At 42.6% G+C, this 23,706-nt stretch overlaps 1 protein-coding gene across 6 annotated transcripts in view; it reads right to left on the bottom strand.

Annotated features, from left to right (window-relative positions):
- The window catches only part of rbm47 (RNA binding motif protein 47), an 81,836-nt gene that overhangs the window by 34,749 nt on the left and 23,381 nt on the right, over positions 1-23,706 (bottom strand). The window contains exon 1 of one of the 6 annotated variants that reach the window (XM_071408490.1): positions 23,061-23,471. The exons of the other annotated variants lie outside the window; for them this stretch is intronic. The gene's annotated coding sequence lies outside the window, so the exon portion shown is untranslated. Of the gene's footprint in view, positions 1-23,060; positions 23,472-23,706 lie in introns of those variants that run through there. 6 annotated transcript variants of the gene reach the window in all.

Raw genomic sequence — 23,706 nt, 5'->3', positions numbered from 1 at the left:
CACTACAACAGTAGTGGCCTCGCCCTACTACAAATCTGAAGTCAAATGTCTACTGTTTACTGATGATCTGGTGCTTCTGTCACCAACCAAGGAGGGCCTACAGCAGCACCTAGATCTTCTGCACAGATTCTGCCAGACCTGGACTCCGACAGTAAATCTCAGTCAGACCAAAATAATGGTGTTCCAAAAAAGGTCCAGTTTCCAGGACCACAAATACAAATTCCATCTAGACACCGTTGCCCTGGAGCACACAAAAAAACGATACATACCTCGGCCTAAACATCAGCACCACAGGTAACTTCCACAAATCTGTGAACGAGCTAAAAGGAACACAAAATTTGACATACCAATTAGGATTTGTCTAAAAATACTTGAACCAGTTATAGAACCCATTGCCCTTTATGGTTGTGAGGTCTGGGGTCCGCTCACCAACCAAGAATTCACAAAATGGGACCAGCACCAAATTGAGACTCTGCATGCAGAATTCTGCAAAAAATATCCTCCGTGTACAACGTAGAACACCAAATAATGCATGCAGAGCAGAATTAGGCCGATACCCGCTAATTATCCAATTAATCCAGAAAAGAGACGTTCAATTCTACAACCAACTAAAAGGAAGCGATTCCCAAACCTTCCATAACAAAGCTATCACCTACAGAGAGATGAACCTGGAGAAGATTCCCCTAAGCAAGCTGGTCCTGGGGCTCTATTCACAAACACAAACAGACCCCACAGAGCCCCAGGACAGCAACACAATTAGACCCAACCAAATCATGAGAAAACTAAAAGATAATTACTTGACACATTGGAAAGAATTAACAAAAAAACTGAGCAAACTAGAATGCTATTTGGCCCTAAACAGAGAGTACACAGTGGCAGAATACCTGACCACTGTGACTGACCCAAACTTATCGAAAGCTTTGACTATGTACAGACTCGGTGAGCATAGCCTTGCTATTGAGAAAGGCCGCCGTAGGCAGACATGGCTCTCAAGAGAAGACAGACTATGTGCAAACTGCTCACAAAAGGAGGTGGAAACTGAGCTGCACTTCCTAACCTCCTGCCAAAATGTATGACCATATTAGAGACACATATTTCCCTCAGATTACACAGATACACAAAGAATTCGAAAACAAACCCAATCTTGATAAACTCCCATATCTACTGGGTGAAATTCCACAGTGTGCATCACAGCAGCAATATTTGTGACCTGTTGCCACAAGAAAAGGTCAACCAGTGAAGAACAAACACCATTGTAAATACAACCCATAGTTATGTTTATTTATTTTCCCTTTTGTACATTTTTGCACATCGTTACAACACTGCATATAGACATAATATGACATTTGAAATGTCTTAATTCCTTTGGAACTTCTGTGAGTTTAATGTTTATTGTTCACTTAAAAAATAATTAACTTTGCACCTTGTGCTGGGGACAATAAAAGGTCACTTTAAAATGTTCAGTTTTGTCACAACACAATGCCACAGATGTCTCAAGTTTTGAAGGAGGGTGCAATTGGTGGCTGACTACAGGAATGTCCAACAGTGCTGTTGCCAGATAAAAAATAAATAAATACTTTGTTAACCTTTATTTAACCAGGTAAGCCCAAACAACTACCTCATCCCCGTACTGTATGTATGTATTAATTTATCTTGCTCCTTCGCACCCCAGTATCTCTACTTGCACATTCATCTTCTGCACATCTGTCACTCCAGTGTTTAATTGCTAAATTGTAATTACTTCGCCACCATGGCCTATTTTATTGCATTCACCTCCCTTGTCTCACCTCATTTGCACACACTGTATATAGACTTATTTTTCTACTGTATTATTGACTGTATGTTTTGTTTATTCCATGTGTAACTCTGTGTTGTTGTTTGTGTCGCACTGCTTTGCTTTATCTTGGCCAGGTCGCAGTTGTAAATGAGAACTTGTTCTCAACTCTCCTACCTGGTTAAATAAAGGTGATAAAATGTACCGCTTCACTGCTTTGGGTATCTACCACCTGTATTTCAATAAAGCAATCTGAATTAGAGAGAGAGAGAGAGAGAGAGAGAGAGAGAGAGAGAGAGAGAGAGAGAGAGAGAGAGAGAGAGAGAGAGAGAGAGAGAGAGAGAGAGAGAGAGAGAGAGAGAGAGAGAGAGAGAGAGAGAGAGAGAGCCTCTCCCCCTTTCTAGCCCTGTCGATGTGAAACCAGATGAAAGATGAACAGCCAGTCATCAGCCTCAGAATGGTGTTCAGATGACCGGGCGCCCCCAGGTCACCAGACCATCAGATCAACCATTAAGCATTAACCTTTTATACCACAGGAAGACACGAACGAGGGAATGAGTGACTCGACTGACGGAGGACAGAACAACATCCCTCCTTCAATCATTACACAAACAAACACACACACACACACGCTCCAAAGGCCCACCTAAACCCATTGTAACCTAAGGAATCTGCCTAGTAGACAAACCCAGCAATTAACAGGATTCAGCCCAGCAATCTACCTGTAATATACTGTTCAACAGCCATCATAAAGGAGAACGAGTAGTCTCCAGTCAGTTATCTAGGGGTGCGTGCTCAGTGCCCATCCTGTACTTCCTGTTCACCCACGACTGCGTGGCCAAACACGACTCCAACACCATCATTAAGTTTGCTGACGACAGAACAGTGGTAGGCCTGATCACCGACAACGATGAGACAGCCTATAGGGAGGAGGAGACCTGACAACGATGAGACAGCCTATAGGGAGGAGGAGACCTGACAACGATGAGACAGCCTATAGGGAGGAGGAGACCTGACAACGATGAGACAGCCTATAGGGAGGAGGACAGAGACCTGGCAACGATGAGACAGCCTATAGGGAGGAGGACAGAGACCTGACAACGATGAGACAGCCTATAGGGAGGAGGAGACCTGACAACGATGAGACAGCCTATAGGGAGGAGGTCAGAGAACTGACAACGATGAGACAGCCTATAGGGAGGAGGACAGAGACCTGACAACGATGAGACGGCCTATAGGGAGGAGATCAGAGACCTGACAGTGTGGTGCCAGGACAACAACCTCTCCCTCAACGATGAGACAGCCTATAGGGAGGAGGGCAGAGACCTGGCAGGGTGGTGCCAGGACAACAACCTCTACCTCAACGATGAGACAGCCTATAGGGAGGAGATCAGAGACCTGACAGTGTGGTGCCAGGACAACAACCTCTCCCTCAACGATGAGACAGCCTATAGGGAGGAGGGCAGAGACCTGGCAGGTTGGTGCCAGGACAACAACCTCTACCTCAACGATGAGACAGCCTATAGGGAGGAGATCAGAGACCTGACAGTGTGGTGCCAGGACAACAACCTCTCCCTCAACGATGAGACAGCCTATAGGGAGGAGGGCAGAGACCTGGCAGGGTGGTGCCAGGACAACAACCTCTTCCTCAACGATGAGACAGCCTATAGGGAGGAGGGCAGAGACCTGGCAGGGTGGTGCCAGGACAACAACCTCTCCCTCAACGATGAGACAGCCTATAGAGAGGAGGTCAGAGACCTGACAACGATGAGACAGCCTATAGGGAGGAGGAGACCTGACAACGAGTTGACAGCCTATAGGGAGGAGGTCAGAGACCTGACAACGAGGAGACAGCCTATAGGGAGGAGGTCAGAGACCTGACAACGAGGAGACAGCCTATAGGGAGGAGGAGACCTGACAACGAGGAGACAGCCTATAGGGAGGAAGTCAGAGACCTGGCTGGGTGGTGCCAGGACAACAACCTCTCCATCAATGTGAGCAAGACAAAGGAGCTGATCGTGGACTACAGGAAAAGGAGGACAGAACATGCCCCCATTAACATCGACGGGGCTGTGGAGCGTGTCGAGTGTTTCAAGTTCCCTGGTGTCCACATCACCAACAAACTAACATGATCCAAACACACCAAGACAGTCGTGAAGAGGGCACGACAAAACCTTTTCCCCCTCAGGAGACTGAAAAGATTTGGCATGGGTCCCCAGACCCTCTAAAGGTTCTACAGCTGCACCATCGAGAGCATCCTGACTCGTTGCATCAGCCCCTGGTATGGTACCTGCTCGGTATCTGACAGTAAGGAGCAACAGAGGGTAGTGTGTACTGCCCAGTACATCACTGGGGCCACGTTTCCTGACATCCAGGACCTATATACTAGGGACATCCAGGATCTATATACTAGGGACATCCAGGACCTATATACTAGGGACATCCAGGACCTATATACTAGGGACATCCAGGACCTATATACTAGGGACATCCAGGATCTATATACTAGGGACATCCAGGACCTATATCCTAGGGACATCCAGGACCTATATACTAGGGACATCCAGGACCTATATACTAGGGACATCCAGGACCTATATACTAGGGACATCCAGGACCTATATACTAAGGACATCCAGGACCTATATACTAGGGACATCCAGGATCTATATACTAGGGACATCCAGGACCTATATACTAGGGACATCCAGGACCTATATACTAGGGACATCCAGGACCTATATCCTAGGGACATCCAGGATCTATATACTAGGGACATCCAGGACCTATATCCTAGGGACATCCAGGATCTATATACTAGGGACATCCAGGATCTATATACTAGGGACATCCAGGATCTATATACTAGGGACATCCAGGACCTATATACTAGGGACATCCAGGACCTATATACTAGGGACATCCAGGACCTATATACTAGGGACATCCAGGACCTATATCCTAGGGACATCCAGGATCTATATACTAGGGACATCCAGGACCTATATACTAGGGACATCCAGGACCTATATACTAGGGACATCCAGGATCTATATACTAGGGACATCCAGGATCTATATACTAGGGACATCCAGGACCTATATACTAGGGACATCCAGGACCTATATACTAGGGACATCCAGGACCTATATACTAGGGACATCCAGGACCTATATACTAGGGACATCCAGGACCTATATACTAGGGACATCCAGGACATCCAAGACCTATATACTAGGGACATCCAGGACCTATATACTAGGGACATCCAGGACCTATATACTAGGGACATCCAGGACATCCAAGACCTATATACCAGATGTTGGGGTTTGACTGTAATATTAGCCTAGTGGTTAGAGTGGAGGGGCGGCAGGCAGCCTAGTGGTTAGAGTGGAGGGGCGGCAGGTAGCCTAGTGGTTAGAGCATTGGGCCAGTAACCATAAAGGTTGCTAGATTGAATCCCTGAGCTGACAAGGTAAAAATCTGTCGATCCGCCCCTGAACAAGGCAGTTAACCCACTGTTCCCCCGTAGGCCGTCATTGTAAATAAGAACTTGTTCTTAACTGACTTGCCTAGTTAAATAAAGTTTAATTTCCCCCTCTCCATCTCGTCTCCCCCTCTCCACCTCGTCTCCCCCTCTCCACCTCGTCTCCCCCTCCACTCCATTTCCCCCTCTCTCTGTCCCCCCCCCCCTCCCTCCCAACTCTGTCTCTCTCCCCCTCTCACCCTCTCCTCTCCCATCTCCCCCTCTCTCCTCTCCTTTAAACTTGAGTGAACAAGAGGTATGAGGGTGACAGGAACAGGGACCAGGAAAATGAAGGAGGGAGGAAAGGGGAGGAGGGGGGTAATTCTCGGACACCACGGAGAGGTGGAGAGGGGGAGGGAGAAGGGGGAAGAAGGCAGAGGGAGAGGAGTGGAAGAAGGGAGGAGGAGGGGGGGTAAATCTGGGACATAACACCAGTGGAGTGGAAGAAGGGAGGAGGGAAGGAGAGAACCAAGTGTTCCCTCGATCTCTTCAACCCTCCCACCTGCCTGGCACTAGAAAGCTCTTCAAATGTGAAACTGGAGCACCGACACACACACACACACACACACACGCACGCACACACACACACACACACACACACACACACACACACACACACACACACACACACACACACACACACACACACACACACACACACACACACACACACACACACACACACACACACACACACACACACACACACACACACACACACACACACACACACACACACACACACATTCTCTCGCTCTCTTCAGGTTGTTTTCAGTTCATTTACCGAGTCTCTCCCCCCCATCCCCGTCCTAATTCTTAACCTCATCCCCAGTTCTGTGACAATGTTGTGTTCCTGACCACTGACTAACCAATCTGATCATTCTCATGTTGTGTTCCTGACCACTGACTAACCACTCTGATCGTTCTCATGTTGTGTTCCTGACCACTGACTAACCAATCTGATCATTCTCATGTTGTGTTCCCCACCACTGACTAACCACTCTGATCGTTCTCATGTTGTGTTCCTGACCACTGACTAACCACTCTGATCGTTCTCATGTTGTGTTCTCCACCACTGACTAACCACTCTGATCATTCTCATGTTGTGTTCTCCACCACTGACTAACCACTCTGATCATTCTCATGTTGTGTTCTCCACCACTGACTAACCACTCTGATCATTCTCATGTTGTGTTCTCCACCACTGACTAACCACTCTGATCATTCTCATGTTGTGTTCTCCACCACTGACTAACCAATCTGATCATTCTCATGTTGTGTTCCCCACCACTGACTAACCACTCTGATCGTTCTCATGTTGTGTTCCTGACCACTGACTAACCACTCTGATCGTTCTCATGTTGTGTTCCTGACCACTGACTAACCACTCTGATCGTTCTCATGTTGTGTTCCTGACCACTGACTAACCACTCTGATCATTCTCATGTTGTGTTCTCCACCACTGACTAACCACTCTGATCATTCTCATGTTGTGTTCTCCACCACTGACTAACCACTCTGATCATTCTCATGTTGTGTTCTCCACCACTGACTAACCACTCTGATCATTCTCATGTTGTGTTCCCCACCACTGACTAACCAATCTGATCATTCTCATGTTGTGTTCTCCACCACTGACTAACCAATCTGATCGTTCTCATGTTGTGTTCTCCACCACTGACTAACCACTCTGATCATTCTCATGTTGTGTTCTCCACCACTGACTAACCAATCTGATCGTTCTCATGTTGTGTTCCCCACCACTGACTAACCACTCTGATCATTCTCATGTTGTGTTCTCCACCACTGACTAACCAATCTGATCGTTCTCATGTTGTGTTCCACACCACTGACTAACCAATCTGATCATTCTCATGTTGTGTTCCCCACCACTGACTAACCACTCTGATCCTTCTCATGTTGTGTTCTCCACCACTGACTAACCACTCTGATCATTCTCATGTTGTGTTCTCCACCACTGACTAACCAATCTGATCCTTCTCATGTTGTGTTCTCCACCACTGACTAACCAATCTGATCGTTCTCATGTTGTGTTCCCCACCACTGACTAACCACTCTGATCATTCTCATGTTGTGTTCCTGACCACTGACTAACCACTCTGATCGTTCTCATGTTGTGTTCTCCACCACTGACTAACCAATCTGATCATTCTCATGTTGTGTTCCTGACCACTGACTAACCACTCTGATCATTCTCATGTTGTGTTCTCCACCACTGACTAACCACTCTGATCATTCTCATGTTGTGTTCTCCACCACTGACTAACCACTCTGATCATTCTCATGTTGTGTTCTCCACCACTGACTAACCACTCTGATCATTCTCATGTTGTGTTCCTGACCACTGACTAACCACTCTGATCATTCTCATGTTGTGTTCTCCACCACTGACTAACCACTCTGATCATTCTCATGTTGTGTTCTCCACCACTGACTAACCAATCTGATCGTTCTCATGTTGTGTTCCCCACCACTGACTAACCACTCTGATCATTCTCATGTTGTGTTCTCCACCACTGACTAACCAATCTGATCGTTCTCATGTTGTGTTCCACACCACTGACTAACCAATCTGATCATTCTCATGTTGTGTTCCCCACCACTGACTAACCACTCTGATCCTTCTCATGTTGTGTTCTCCACCACTGACTAACCAATCTGATCATTCTCATGTTGTGTTCTCCACCACTGACTAACCAATCTGATCATTCTCATGTTGTGTTCCTGACCACTGACTAACCACTCTGATCGTTCTCATGTTGTGTTCTCCACCACTGACTAACCACTCTGATCATTCTCATGTTGTGTTCTCCACCACTGACTAACCACTCTGATCCTTCTCATGTTGTGTTCTCCACCACTGACTAACCACTCTGATCCTTCTCATGTTGTGTTCTCCACCACTGACTAACCACTCTGATCATTCTCATGTTGTGTTCTCCACCACTGACTAACCACTCTGATCATTCTCATGTTGTGTTCTCCACCACTGACTAACCACTCTGATCATTCTCATGTTGTGTTCTCCACCACTGACTAACCACTCTGATCATTCTCATGTTGTGTTCTCCACCACTGACTAACCAATCTGATCATTCTCATGTTGTGTTCCCCACCACTGACTAACCAATCTGATCGTTCTCATGTTGTGTTCCCCACCACTGACTAACCACTCTGATCATTCTCATGTTGTGTTCCTGACCACCGACTAACCACTCTGATCATTCTCATGTTGTGTTCCCCACCACTGACTAACCACTCTGATCATTCTCATGTTGTGTTCTCCACCACTGACTAACCACTCTGATCATTCTCATGTTGTGTTCCCCACCACTGACTAACCACTCTGATCATTCTCATGTTGTGTTCCCCACCACTGACTAACCAATCTGATCATTCTCATGTTGTGTTCTCCACCACTGACTAACCACTCTGATCATTCTCATGTTGTGTTCTCCACCACTGACTAACCAATCTGATCCTTCTCATGTTGTGTTCCCCACCACTGACTAACCAATCTGATCATTCTCATGTTGTGTTCTCCACCACCGACTAACCAATCTGATCATTCTCATGTTGTGTTCTCCACCACCGACTAACCAATCTGATCATTCTCATGTTGTGTTCTCCACCACTGACTAACCAATCTGATCATTCTCATGTTGTGTTCTCCACCACTGACTAACCAATCTGATCCTTCTCATGTTGTGTTCCCCACCACTGACTAACCACTCTGATCATTCTCATGTTGTGTTCCCCACCACTGTCTAACCACTCTGATCATTCTCATGTTGTGTTCCTGATCACTGACTAACCACTCTGATCATTCTCATGTTGTGTTCCCCACCACCGACTAACCACTCTGATCATTCTCATGTTGTGTTCCCCACCACTGACTAACCACTCTGATCATTCTCATGTTGTGTTCCTGACCACTGACTAACCACTCTGATCATTCTCATGTTGTGTTCTCCACCACTGACTAACCACTCTGATCATTCTCATGTTGTGTTCTCCACCACTGACTAACCACTCTGATCATTCTCATGTTGTGTTCCCCACCACTGACTAACCAATCTGATCATTCTCATGTTGTGTTCCTGACCACTGACTAACCACTCTGATCAATCTCATGTTGTGTTCCTGACCACTGACTAACCACTCTGATCATTCTCATGTTGTGTTCCTGACCACTAACTAACCACTCTGATCATTCTCATGTTGTGTTCTCCACCACTGACTAACCACTCTGATCATTCTCATGTTGTGTTCCCCACCACTGACTAACCACTCTGATCATTCTCATGTTGTGTTCCTGACCACTGACTAACCACTCTGATCATTCTCATGTTGTGTTCTCCACCACTGACTAACCAATCTGATCATTCTCATGTTGTGTTCCTGACCACTGACTAACCACTCTGATCATTCTCATGTTGTGTTCCTGACCACTGACTAACCACTCTGATCATTCTCATGTTGTGTTCTCCACCACTGACTAACCAATCTGATCATTCTCATGTTGTGTTCCTGACCACTGACTAACCACTCTGATCATTCTCATGTTGTGTTCTCCACCACTGACTAACCAATCTGATCATTCTCATGCTGTGTTCCCCACCACTGACTAACCACTCTGATCGTTCTCATGTTGTGTTCTCCACCACTGACTAACCACTCTGATCGTTCTCATGTTGTGTTCTCCACCACTGACTAACCACTCTGATCATTCTCATGTTGTGTTCTCCACCACTGACTAACCACTCTGATCGTTCTCATGTTGTGTTCCTGACCACTGACTAACCACTCTGATCATTCTCATGTTGTGTTCCCCACCACTGACTAACCAATCGGATCGTTCTCATGTTGTGTTCCCCACCACTGACTAACCAATCGGATCGTTCTCATGCCTTCGTATGACAGTACAATGTTGAGTGTGTTTTTTTATCAGCACAAAAAAGTGTCTCGACCTTTTGACCCCCTTATCTTCTGTGGGCGGTGTGCTTTCTGCTCTCTCTCTGCGTCTCAGGTTAGTCTCGCAACAATCTATCTAACAAAACCCCTCTGACCAATCACAATGGAGAATAACAGCTGTAACCGTGGAGATCCCATCCTGCTGAGTCATGACCTCCATTACATGCCTTTATGATGCTGTACTTCCATCAAAATGGCTGCCGGCGCGGCGTCACGTAGCAGGCCTGTTGTTATCAGGCCACACTAAACATCAAGTGCCATGGTATAGTTGTAGGGCGGAGTTCACTTTATGGGCTAGCACTAGGAGTTAGCTTGATGGGCTAGCACTAGGAGTTAGCTTGATGGGCTAGCACTAGGAGTTAGCTTGATGGGCTAGCACTAGGAGTTAGCTTTATGGGCTAGCACTAGGAGTTAGCTTGATGGGCTAGCACTAGGAGTTAGCTTGATGGGCTAGCACTAGGAGTTAGCTTTATGGGCTAGCACTAGGAGTTAGCTTGATGGGCTAGCACTAGGAGTTAGCTTGATGGGCTAGCACTAGGAGTTGGCTTTATGGGCTAGCACTAGGAGTTCACTTTATGGGCTAGCACTAGGCGTTAGCTTGATGGGCTAGCACTAGGAGTTAGCTTTAATGGGCTAGCACTAGGAGTTAGCTTTATGGGCTAGCACTAGGAGTTAGCTTGATGGGCTAGCACTAGGAGTTAGCTTTATGGGCTAGCACTATGAGTTAGCTTGATGGGCTAGCACTAGGAGTTAGCTTTAATGGGCTAGCACTAGGAGTTAGCTTGATGGGCTAGCACTAGGAGTTCACTTTATGGGCTAGCACTAGGAGTTAGCTTGATGGGTTAGCACTAGGAGTTAGCTTTAATGGGCTAGCACTAGGAGTTAGCTTGATGGGCTAGCACTAGGAGTTCACTTTATGGGCTAGCACTAGGAGTTAGCTTGATGGGCTAGCACCAGGAGTTAGCTTTATGGGCTAGAACTAGGAGTTAGCTTTATGGGCTAGCACTAGGAGTTAGCTTTATGGGCTAGCACTAGCAGATAGCTTTATGGGCTAGCACTAGGAGTTCACTTTATGGGCTAGCATTATAAGTTAACTTTATGGGCTAGCACTAGGAGTTAGCTTTAAGGGCTAGAACTAGGAGTAAGCTTTATGGGCTAGGATTATGAGTTAGCTTTATGGGCTAGCATTATAAGTTAACTTTATGGGCTAGCACTAGGAGTTAGCTTTATGGGCTAGCACTAGGAGTTCACTTTATGGGCTAACACTAGGAGTTAGCTTGATGGGCTAGCACTAGGAGTTAGCTTTATGGGCTAGCACTAGGAGTTCACTTTATGGGCTAGCACTAGGAGTTAGCTTCATGGGCTAGCACTAGGAGTTAGCTTTATGGGTTAGGATTATGAGTTAGCGTTCTGAGATAGCACCATGAACTGGCTCTAGGTTATGAGCTAGCGTTAGCTGGCTAAGCTTCCTCAGACAAACACATTCCTTCAGCTAATCAGCGTCGTCCTCAAGGCCGTAGCAGACATTGTTTCACACTATCACCAGTAACACTGATGCCGTCACACCACTGATAAAAACTGTACTGTGGGTGTGTGTGTGTGTGTGTGTGTGTGTGTGTGTGTGTGTGTGTGTGTGTGTGTGTGTGTGTGTGTGTGTGTGTGTGTGTGTGTGTGTGTGTGTGTGTGTGTGTGTGTGTGTGTGTGTGTGTGTGTGTTTCAAACTAACATTGACGCGGTCACACGACTGATAAAAAGGTTTAAATCCACTGTGAAACCAAATCTAACAACACCCTGCATGGATACACAACGGGTGAGGAGGAGAGGTGTGTGTGTGTGTGTGTGTGTGTGTGTGTGTGTGTGTGTGTGTGTGTGTGTGTGTGTGTGTGTGTGTGTGTGTGTGTGTGTGTGTGTGTGTGTGTGTGTGTGTGTGTGTGTTTGTGTGTGTGAGGGTCATCCATACTGTGTTGTGCCCTCTGTTAAACATCGCCCTGTAAAACAACATGTTAAGGCCACTGATAAGGGTTTTACACACACACACACACACACACACACACACACACACACACACACACACACACACACACACACACACACACACACACACACACACACACACACACACACACACACACACACACACACACACACACACACACACCAAATCCATGTTAAAATAAGGAGATTGAAAGTGGCGTTAAAGACACAGCATGTTGTTATCAGTAGAACTGTGGAAACAGCCGAGCTACGCCCCGGTTCAACACTACAGGACCTACAGCCCTGGTCTAATGTCGTACACTATGGGCCCCGGTTCAACAGCACAGGACCTACAGCCCTGGTCTAATGTAGTACACTATGGGCCCCGGTTCAACACTACAGGACCTACAGCCCTGGTCTAATGTAGTACACTATGGGCCCTGGTCTAATGTAGTACACTATGGGCCCTGGTCTAATGTAGTACACTATGGGCCCTGGTCTATAGTAGTACACTATGGGCCCTGGTCTATAGTAGTACACTATGGGCCCTGGTCTAATGTAGTACACTATGGGCCCTGGTCTAATGTAGTACACTATGGGCCCTGGTCTATAGTAGTACACTATGGGCCCTGGTCTACTGTAGTACACTATGGGCCCTGGTCTAATGTAGTACACTATGGGCCCTGGTCTAATGTAGTACACTATGGGCCCTGGTCTATAGTAGTACACTATGGGCCCTGGTCTAATGTAGTACACTATGGGCCCTGGTCTAATGTAGTACACTATGGGCCCTGGTCTATAGTAGTACACTATGGGCCCTGGTCTAAAGTAGTACACTATGGGCCCTGGTCTAATGTAGTACACTATGGGCCCTGGTCTAATGTAGTACACTATGGGCCCTGGTCTAATGTAGTACACTATGGGCCCTGGTCTAATCTAGTACACTATGGGCCCTGGTCTATAGTAGTACACTATGGGCCCTGGTCTAATGTAGTACACTATGGGCCCTGGTCTAATGTAGTACACTATGGGTCCTGGTCTATAGTAGTACACTATGGGCCCTGGTCTAATGTAGTACACTATGGGCCCTGGTCTAATGTAGTACACTATGGGCCCTGGTCTAATGTAGCACACTATGGGCTCTGGTCTAATGTAGTACACTATGGGCCCTGGTCTAATGTAGTACACTATGGGTCCTGGTCTATAGTAGTACACTATGGGCCCTGGTCTATAGTAGTACACGATGGGTCCTGGTCTAATGTAGTACACTATGGGCCCTGGTCTATAGTAGTACACTATGGGCCCTGGTCTAATGTAGTACACTATGGGTCCTGGTCTATAGTAGTACACTATGGGCCCTGGTCTATAGTAGTACACTATGGGCCCTGGTCTAATGTAGTACACTATGGGCCCTGGTCTAATGTAGTACACTATGGGCCCTGGTCTATAGTAGTACACTATGGGTCCTGGTCTAATGTAGTACACTATGGGCCCTGGTCTATAGTAGTACACTATGGGCCCTGGTCTATAGTAGTACACTATGGGCCCTGGTCTAATGTAGTACACTATGGGTCCTGGTCTATAGTAGTACACTATGGGCCCTGGTCTATAGTAGTACACGATGGGTCCTGGTCTAATGTAGTACACTATGGGCCCTGGTCTATAGTAGTACACTATGGGCCCTGGTCTAATGTAGTACACTATGGGTCCTGGTCTATAGTAGTACACTATGGGTCCTGGTCTATAGTAGTACACTATGGGTCCTGGTCTATAGTAGTACACGATGGGTCCTGGTCTAATGTAGTACACTATGGGCCCTGGTCTATAGTAGTACACTATGGGCCCTGGTCTAATGTAGTACACTATGGGTCCTGGTCTATAGTAGTACACTATGGGCCCTGGTCTATAGTAGTACACTATGGGCCCTGGTCTAATGTAGTACACTATGGGTCCTGGTCTATAGTAGTACACTATGGGCCCTGGTCTATAGTAGTACACTATGGGCCCTGGTCTAATGTAGTACACTATGGGTCCTGGTCTATAGTAGTACACTATGGGTCCATAGTGTACTATGGACCCATAGTACACTAGTCTATAGTAGTACATTATGGGCCCTGGTACACACACACACACACACACACACACACACACACACACACACACACACACACACACACACACACACACACACACACACACACACACACACACACACACACACACACACACACACACACACACACACAGACACACACACACGACACACACACACGACCCCATTCCTTAGGCTGTAATCCCATTGGTTGTTGGGGTTAATGGTAAACTACAACCCCATTCCTTAGACTGTAATCCTATTGGTTGTTGGGGTTAATGGTGAACTACGACCCCATTCCTTAGACTGTAATCTTATTGGTTGTTGGGGTTAACGGTGAACTACGACCCCATTCCTTAGACTGTAATCCTATTGGTTGTTGGGGTTAACGGTGAACTACGACCCCATTCCTTAGACTGTAATCCACAGAAGAGAGAACAACTAGACCCAGGTAGAGACAACATCTACCATCTCACACCTCTTTTCCACAGTAGAACCAAAATAATAGGTCACTTTATAGATTACACAATGAACATAGAGAATGGACCGGAAATATCCACCACAATAACACCAACCGGTGGTATGGATATTACCATAATAACACTAACCAGTGGTATGGATATTACCATAATAACACTAACCAGTGGTATGGATATTACCATAATAACACTAACCAGACCATAATAACACTAACCAGTGGTATGGATATTACCATAATAACACTAACCAGTGGTATGGATATTACCATAATAACACTAACCAGTGGTATGGATATTACCATAATAACACTAACCAGTGGTATGGATATTACCATAATAACACTAACCAGACCATAATAACACTAACCAGTGGTATGGATATTACCATAATAACACTAACCAGTGGTATGGATATTACCATAATAACACTAACCAGTGGTATGGATATTACCATAATAACACTAACCAGTGGTATGGATATTACCATAATAACACTAACCAGTGGTATGGATATTACCATAATAACACTAACCAGTGGTATGGATATTACCATAATAACACTAACCAGTGGTATGGATATTACCATAATAACACTAACCAGTGGTATGGATATTACCATAATAACACTAACCAGTGGTATGTATATTACCATAATAACACTAACCAGACCATAATAACACTAACCAGTGGTATGGATATTACCATAATAACACTAACCAGTGGTATGGATATTACCATAATAACCCTAACCAGTGGTATGGATATTACCATAATAACACTAACCAGTGGTATGGATATTACCATAATAACACTAACCAGTGGTATGGATATTACCATAATAACACTAACCAGTGGTATGGATATTACCATAATAACACTAACCAGACCATAATAACACTAACCAGTGGTATGGATATTACCATAATAACACTAACCAGACCATAATAACACTAACCAGTGGTATGGATATTACCATAATAACACTAACCAGACCATAATAACACTAACCAGTGGTATGGATATTACTATAATAACACTAACCAGTGGTGTGGATATTACCATAATAACACTAACCAGACCATAATAACACTAACCAGACCATAATAACACTAACCAGTGGTATGAATATTACCATAATAACACTAACCAGTGGTATGGATATTACCATAATAACACTAACCAGTGGTATGGATATTACCATAATAACACTAACCAGTGGTATGGATATTACCATAATAACACTAACCAGTGGTATGGATATTACCATAATAACACTAACCAGTGGTATGGATATTACCATAATAACACTAACCAGACCATAATAACACTAACCAGTGGTATGGATATTACCATAATAACACTAACCAGTGGTATGGATATTACCATAATAACACTAACCAGTGGTATGGATATTACCATAATAACACTAACCAGTGGTATGGATATTACCATAATAACACTAACCAGTGGTATGGATATTACCATAATAACACTAACCAGTGGTATGGATATTACCATAATAACACTAACCAGACCATAATAACACTAACCAGTGGTATGGATATTACCATAGTAACACTAACCAGTGGTATGGATATTACCATAATAACACTAACCAGTGGTATGGATATTACCATAATAACACTAACCAGTGGTATGGATATTACCATAATAACACTAACCAGACCATAATAACACTAACCAGTGGTATGGATATTACCATAATAACACTAACCAGTGGTATGGATATTACCATAATAACACTAACCAGTGGTATGGATATTACCATAATAACACTAACCAGTGGTATGGATATTACCATAATAACACTAACCAGTGGTGTGGATATTACCATAGTAACACTAACCGGTGGTATGGATATTACCATAATAACACTAACCAGTGGTATGGATATTACCATAATAACACTAACCAGTGGTATGGATATTACCATAATAACACTAACCAGTGGTGTGGATATTACCATAATAACACTAACCGGTGGTATGGATATTACCATAATAACACTAACCAGTGGTATGGATATTACCATAATAACACTAACCAGTGGTATGGATATTACCATAATAACACTAACCAGTGGTATGGATATTACCATAATAACACTAACCAGTGGTATGGATATTACCATAATAACACTAACCAGTGGTATGGATATTACCATAATAACACTAACCAGTGGTGTGGATATTACCATAATAACACTAACCAGTGGTATGGATATTACCATAATAACACTAACCAGTGGTATGGATATTACCATAATAACACTAACCAGTGGTATGGATATTACCATAATAACACTAACCAGTGGTGTGGATATTACCATAATAACACTAACCAGTGGTATGGATATTACCATAATAACACTAACCAGTGGTATGGATATTACCATAATAACACTAACCATACCATAATAACACTAACCAGTGGTATGGATATTACCATAATAACACTAACCAGTGGTATGGATATTACCATAATAACACTAACCAGTGGTATGGATATTACCATAATAACACTAACCAGTGGTATGGATATTACCATAATAACACTAACCAGTGGTATGGATATTACCATAATAACACTAACCAGTGGTATGGATATTACCATAATAACACTAACCAGTGGTATGGATATTACCATAATAACACTAACCAGTGGTATGGATATTACCATAATAACACTAACCAGACCATAATAACACTAACCAGTGGTATGGATATTACCATAATAACACTAACCAGTGGTATGGATATTACCATAATAACACTAACCAGACCATAATAACACTAACCAGTGGTATGGATATTACCATAATAACACTAACCAGTGGTATGGATATTACCATAATAACACTAACCAGTGGTATGGATATTACCATAATAACACTAACCAGTGGTATGGATATTACCATAATAACACTAACCAGTGGTATGGATATTACCATAATAACACTAACCAGTGGTATGGATGTTACCATAATAACACTAACCAGTGGTATGGATATTACCATAATAACACTAACCAGTGGTATTGATATTACCATAATAACACTAACCAGTGGTATGGATATTACCATAATAACACTAACCAGTGGTATGGATGTTACCATAATAACACTAACCAGTGGTATTGATATTACCATAATAACACTAACCAGTGGTATGGATATTACCATAATAACACTAACCAGACCATAATAACACTAACCAGTGGTATGGATATTACCATAATAACACTAACCAGTGGTATGGATATTACCATAATAACACTAACCAGTGGTATGGATATTACCATAATAACACTAACCAGTGGTATGGATATTACCATAATAACACTAACCAGTGGTATGGATATTACCATAATAACACTAACCAGTGGTATGGATATTACCATAATAACACTAACCAGTGGTATGGATATTACCATAATAACACTAACCAGTGGTATGGATATTACCATAATAACACTAACCAGTGGTATGGATATTACCATAATAACACTAACCAGACCATAATAACACTAACCAGTGGTATGGATATTACCATAATAACACTAACCAGTGGTATGGATATTACCATAATAACACTAACCAGTGGTATGGATATTACCATAATAACACTAACCAGTGGTATGGATATTACCATAATAACACTAACCAGTGGTATGGATATTACCATAATAACACTAACCAGACCATAATAACACTAACCAGTGGTATGGATATTACCATAATAACACTAACCAGTGGTATGGATATTACCATAATAACACTAACCAGTGGTATGGATATTACCATAATAACACTAACCAGTGGTATGGATATTACCATAATAACACTAACCAGTGGTATGGATATTACCATAATAACACTAACCAGACCATAATAACACTAACCAGTGGTATGGATATTACCATAATAACACTAACCAGTGGTATGGATATTACCATAATAACACTAACCAGTGGTATGGATATTACCATAATAACACTAACCAGTGGTATGGATATTACCATAATAACACTAACCAGTGGTATGGATGTTACCATAATAACACTAACCAGTGGTATGGATATTACCATAATAACACTAACCAGTGGTATGGATATTACCATAATAACACTAACCAGTGGTATGGATATTACCATAATAACACTAACCAGTGGTATGGATATTACCATAATAACACTAACCAGTGGTATGGATATTACCATAATAACACTAACCAGTGGTATGGATATTACCATAATAACACTAACCAGTGGTATGGATATTACCATAATAACACTAACCAGTGGTATGGATATTACCATAATAACACTAACCAGTGGTATGGATATTACCATAATAACACTAACCAGACCATAATAACACTAACCAGTGGTATGGATATTACCATAGTAACACTAACCAGTGGTATGGATATTACCATAATAACACTAACCAGTGGTATGGATATTACCATAATAACACTAACCAGTGGTGTGGATATTACCATAATAACACTAACCAGTGGTATGGATATTACCATAATAACACTAACCAGTGGTGTGGATATTACCATAATAACACTAACCGGTGGTATGGATATTACCATAATAACACTAACCAGTGGTATGGATATTACCATAATAACACTAACCAGTGGTATGGATATTACCATAATAACACTAACCAGTGGTATGGATATTACCATAATAACACTAACCAGTGGTATGGATATTACCATAATAACACGAACCAGTGGTATGGATATTACCATAATAACACTAACCAGTGGTATGGATATTACCATAATAACACTAACCAGTGGTATGGATATTACCATAATAACACTAACCAGTGGTGTGGATATTACCATAATAACACTAACCAGACCATAATAACACTAACCAGTGGTATGGATATTACCATAATAACACTAACCAGTGGTATGGATATTACCATAATAACACTAACCAGTGGTATGGATATTACCATAATAACACTAACCAGTGGTATGGATATTACCATAATAACACTAACCAGTGGTATGGATATTACCATAATAACACTAACCAGTGGTATGGATATTACCATAATAACACTAACCAGTGGTATGGATATTACCATAATAACACTAACCAGTGGTATGGATATTACCATAATAACACTAACCAGTGGTATGGATATTACCATAATAACACTAACCAGTGGTATGGATATTACCATAATAACACTAACCAGTGGTGTGGATATTACCATAATAACACTAACCATACCATAATAACACTAACCAGTGGTATGGATATTACCATAATAACACTAACCAGTGGTATGGATATTACCATAATAACACCAACCAGACCATAATAACACTAACCAGACCATAATAACACTAACCAGTGGTATGGATATTACCATAATAACACTAACCGGTGGTATGGATATTACCATAATAACACTAACCAGTGGTATGGATATTACCATAATAACACTAACCATACCATAATAACACTAACCAGTGGTATGGATATTACCATAATAACACTAACCGGTGGTATGGATATTACCATAATAACACTAACCAGTGGTATGGATATTACCATAATAACACTAACCAGTGGTATGGATATTACCATAATAACACTAACCAGTGGTATGGATATTACCATAATAACACTAACCAGTGGTATGGATATTACCATAATAACACTAACCAGTGGTATGGATATTACCATAATAACACTAACCAGTGGTATGGATATTACCATAATAACACTAACCAGTGGTATGGATATTACCATAGTAACACTAACCAGTGGTATGGATATTACCATAATAACACTAACCAGTGGTATAGATATTACCATAATAACACTAACCAGACCATAATAACACTAACCAGTGGTATGGATATTACCATAATAACACTAACCAGTGGTATGGATATTACCATAATAACACTAACCAGACCATAATAACACTAACCAGTGGTATGGATATTACCATAATAACACTAACCAGTGGTATGGATATTACCATAATAACACTAACCAGTGGTATGGATATTACCATAATAACACTAACCAGTGGTGTGGATATTACCATAATAACACTAACCAGTGGTATGGATATTACCATAATAACACTAACCAGTGGTATGGATATTACCATAATAACACTAACCAGTGGTGTGGATATTACCATAATAACACTAACCAGTGGTATGGATATTACCATAATAACACTAACCAGTGGTATGGATATTACCATAATAACACTAACCGGTGGTATGGATATTACCATAATAACACTAACCAGACCATAATAACACTAACCAGTGGTATGGATATTACCATAATAACACTAACCAGTGGTATTGATATTACCATAATAACACTAACCAGTGGTATGGATATTACCATAATAACACTAACCAGTGGTATGGATATTACCATAATAACACTAACCAGTGGTATGGATATTACCATAATAACACTAACCAGACCATAATAACACTAACCAGTGGTATGGATATTACCATAATAACACTAACCAGTGGTATTGATATTACCATAATAACACTAACCAGTGGTATGGATATTACCATAATAACACTAACCAGTGGTATGGATATTACCATAATAACACTAACCAGACCATAATAACACTAACCAGTGGTATGGATATTACCATAATAACACTAACCAGTGGTATGGATATTACCATAATAACACTAACCAGTGGTATGGATATTACCATAATAACACTAACCAGACCATAATAACACTAACCAGTGGTATGGATATTACCATAATAACACTAACCAGTGGTATGGATATTACCATAATAACACTAACCAGTGGTATGGATATTACCATAATAACACTAACCAGTGGTATGGATATTACCATAATAACACTAACCAGTGGTATGGATATTACCATAATAACACTAACCAGTGGTATGGATATTACCATAATAACACTAACAAGACCATAATAACACTAACCAGTGGTGTGGATATTACCATAATAACACTAACCAGACCATAATAACACTAACCAGTGGTATGGATATTACCATAGTAACACTAACCAGTGGTGTGGATATTACCATAATAACACTAACCAGTGGTATGGATATTACCATAATAACACTAACCAGTGGTATGGATATTACCATAGTAACACTAACCAGTGGTATGGATATTACCATAATAACACTAACCAGTGGTATGGATATTACCATAATAACACTAACCAGTGGTATGGATATTACCATAATAACACTAACCAGTGGTATGGATATTACCATAATAACACTAACCAGTGGTATGGATATTACCATAATAACACTAACCGGTGGTATGGATATTACCATAATAACACTAACCAGTGGTATGGATATTACCATAATAACACTAACCAGTGGTATGGATATTACCATAATAACACTAACCAGTGGTGTGGATATTACCATAGTAACACTAACCAGTGGTATGGATATTACCATAATAACACTAACCAGTGGTATGGATATTACCATAATAACACTAACCAGACCATAATAACACTAACCAGTGGTATGGATATTACCATAATAACACTAACCAGACCATAATAACACTAACCAGTGGTATGGATATTACCATAATAACACTAACCAGTGGTATGGATATTACCATAATAACACCAACCGGTGGTGTGGATATTACCATAATAACACTAACCAGACCATAATAACACTAACCAGTGGTATGGATATTACCATAGTAACACTAACCAGTGGTATGGATATTACCATAATAACACTAACCAGTGGTATGGATATTACCATAATAACACTAACCAGTGGTATGGATATTACCATAATAACACTAACCAGTGGTATGGATATTACCATAATAACACTAACCAGAACACACACACTCAACCAGAATACACACACATACAACAAGAACACACACACTCAACCAGAAGACACACACTCAACCAGAATACACACACATACAACCAGAACACACACACTCAACCAGAACACACACACACACAACCAGAACACACACACATACAACCAGAACACACACACACTCAACCAGAACACACACACACTCAACCAGAACACACACACACTACCAGAAGACACACACCTACACACTTCATAGTAACACATCCCATTAAAAGAGTAAAACACATTCATTGTAGTTGTACCTGTCTGGAGCAGTGAGGAGTGAGGCTGTCTGTCCAAACCAAGGAGCCTCAGGCTGTCTGTCTGCTCTCTGTCCAAACCAAGCAGTCTCAGGCTGTCTGTCTGCTCTCTGTCCAAACCAAGGAGCCTCAGGCTGTCTGTCTGCGCTCTGTCCAAACCAAGCAGTCTCAGGCTGTCTGTCTGCTCTCTATCCACTCTCTGTCCAAACCAAGCAGTCTCAGGCTGTCTGTCTGCTCTCTATCCACTCTCTGTCCAAACCAAGCAGTCTCAGGCTGTCTGTCTGCTCTCTGTCCACTCTCTGTCCAAACCAAGGAGCCTCAGGCTGTCTGTCTGCTCTCTATCCCCTCTCTGACAAACTGTGATGCTGTCACACTCTACCTGCTTGCAGAGAGAGTGTGTGTGTGCTTCGGTTCCAAAGGTGGCCTCGTGTTTACTTAATGCCAAGGAGGGAGTGGTGGGGCCGCTGAGTACAGGTAACCCCCTCCCCCTTCTTCCTCCCTCCCTCCTCCTTCCGCTCACCTCCTCCCTCCCTCCTCCCACTCTCACCTCGTCTCTCACCTCCTCCCTCCTCATCCTCCTCCTCTTTCTTCCTCCCTCCCCCCTCCCTCCTCCTTCCTCGTCTCTCTCCCACCCCCCTCCCACCCTCTT

The sequence above is a fragment of the Salvelinus alpinus genome, chromosome 6 (assembly GCF_045679555.1).
Source record: "Salvelinus alpinus chromosome 6, SLU_Salpinus.1, whole genome shotgun sequence".
Classification (NCBI taxonomy): Eukaryota; Metazoa; Chordata; class Actinopteri; order Salmoniformes; family Salmonidae; genus Salvelinus; species Salvelinus alpinus.
The sequence above is the reverse complement of the archived record's forward strand: the minus strand, read 5'-3'. Positions and strand labels throughout refer to the sequence as shown.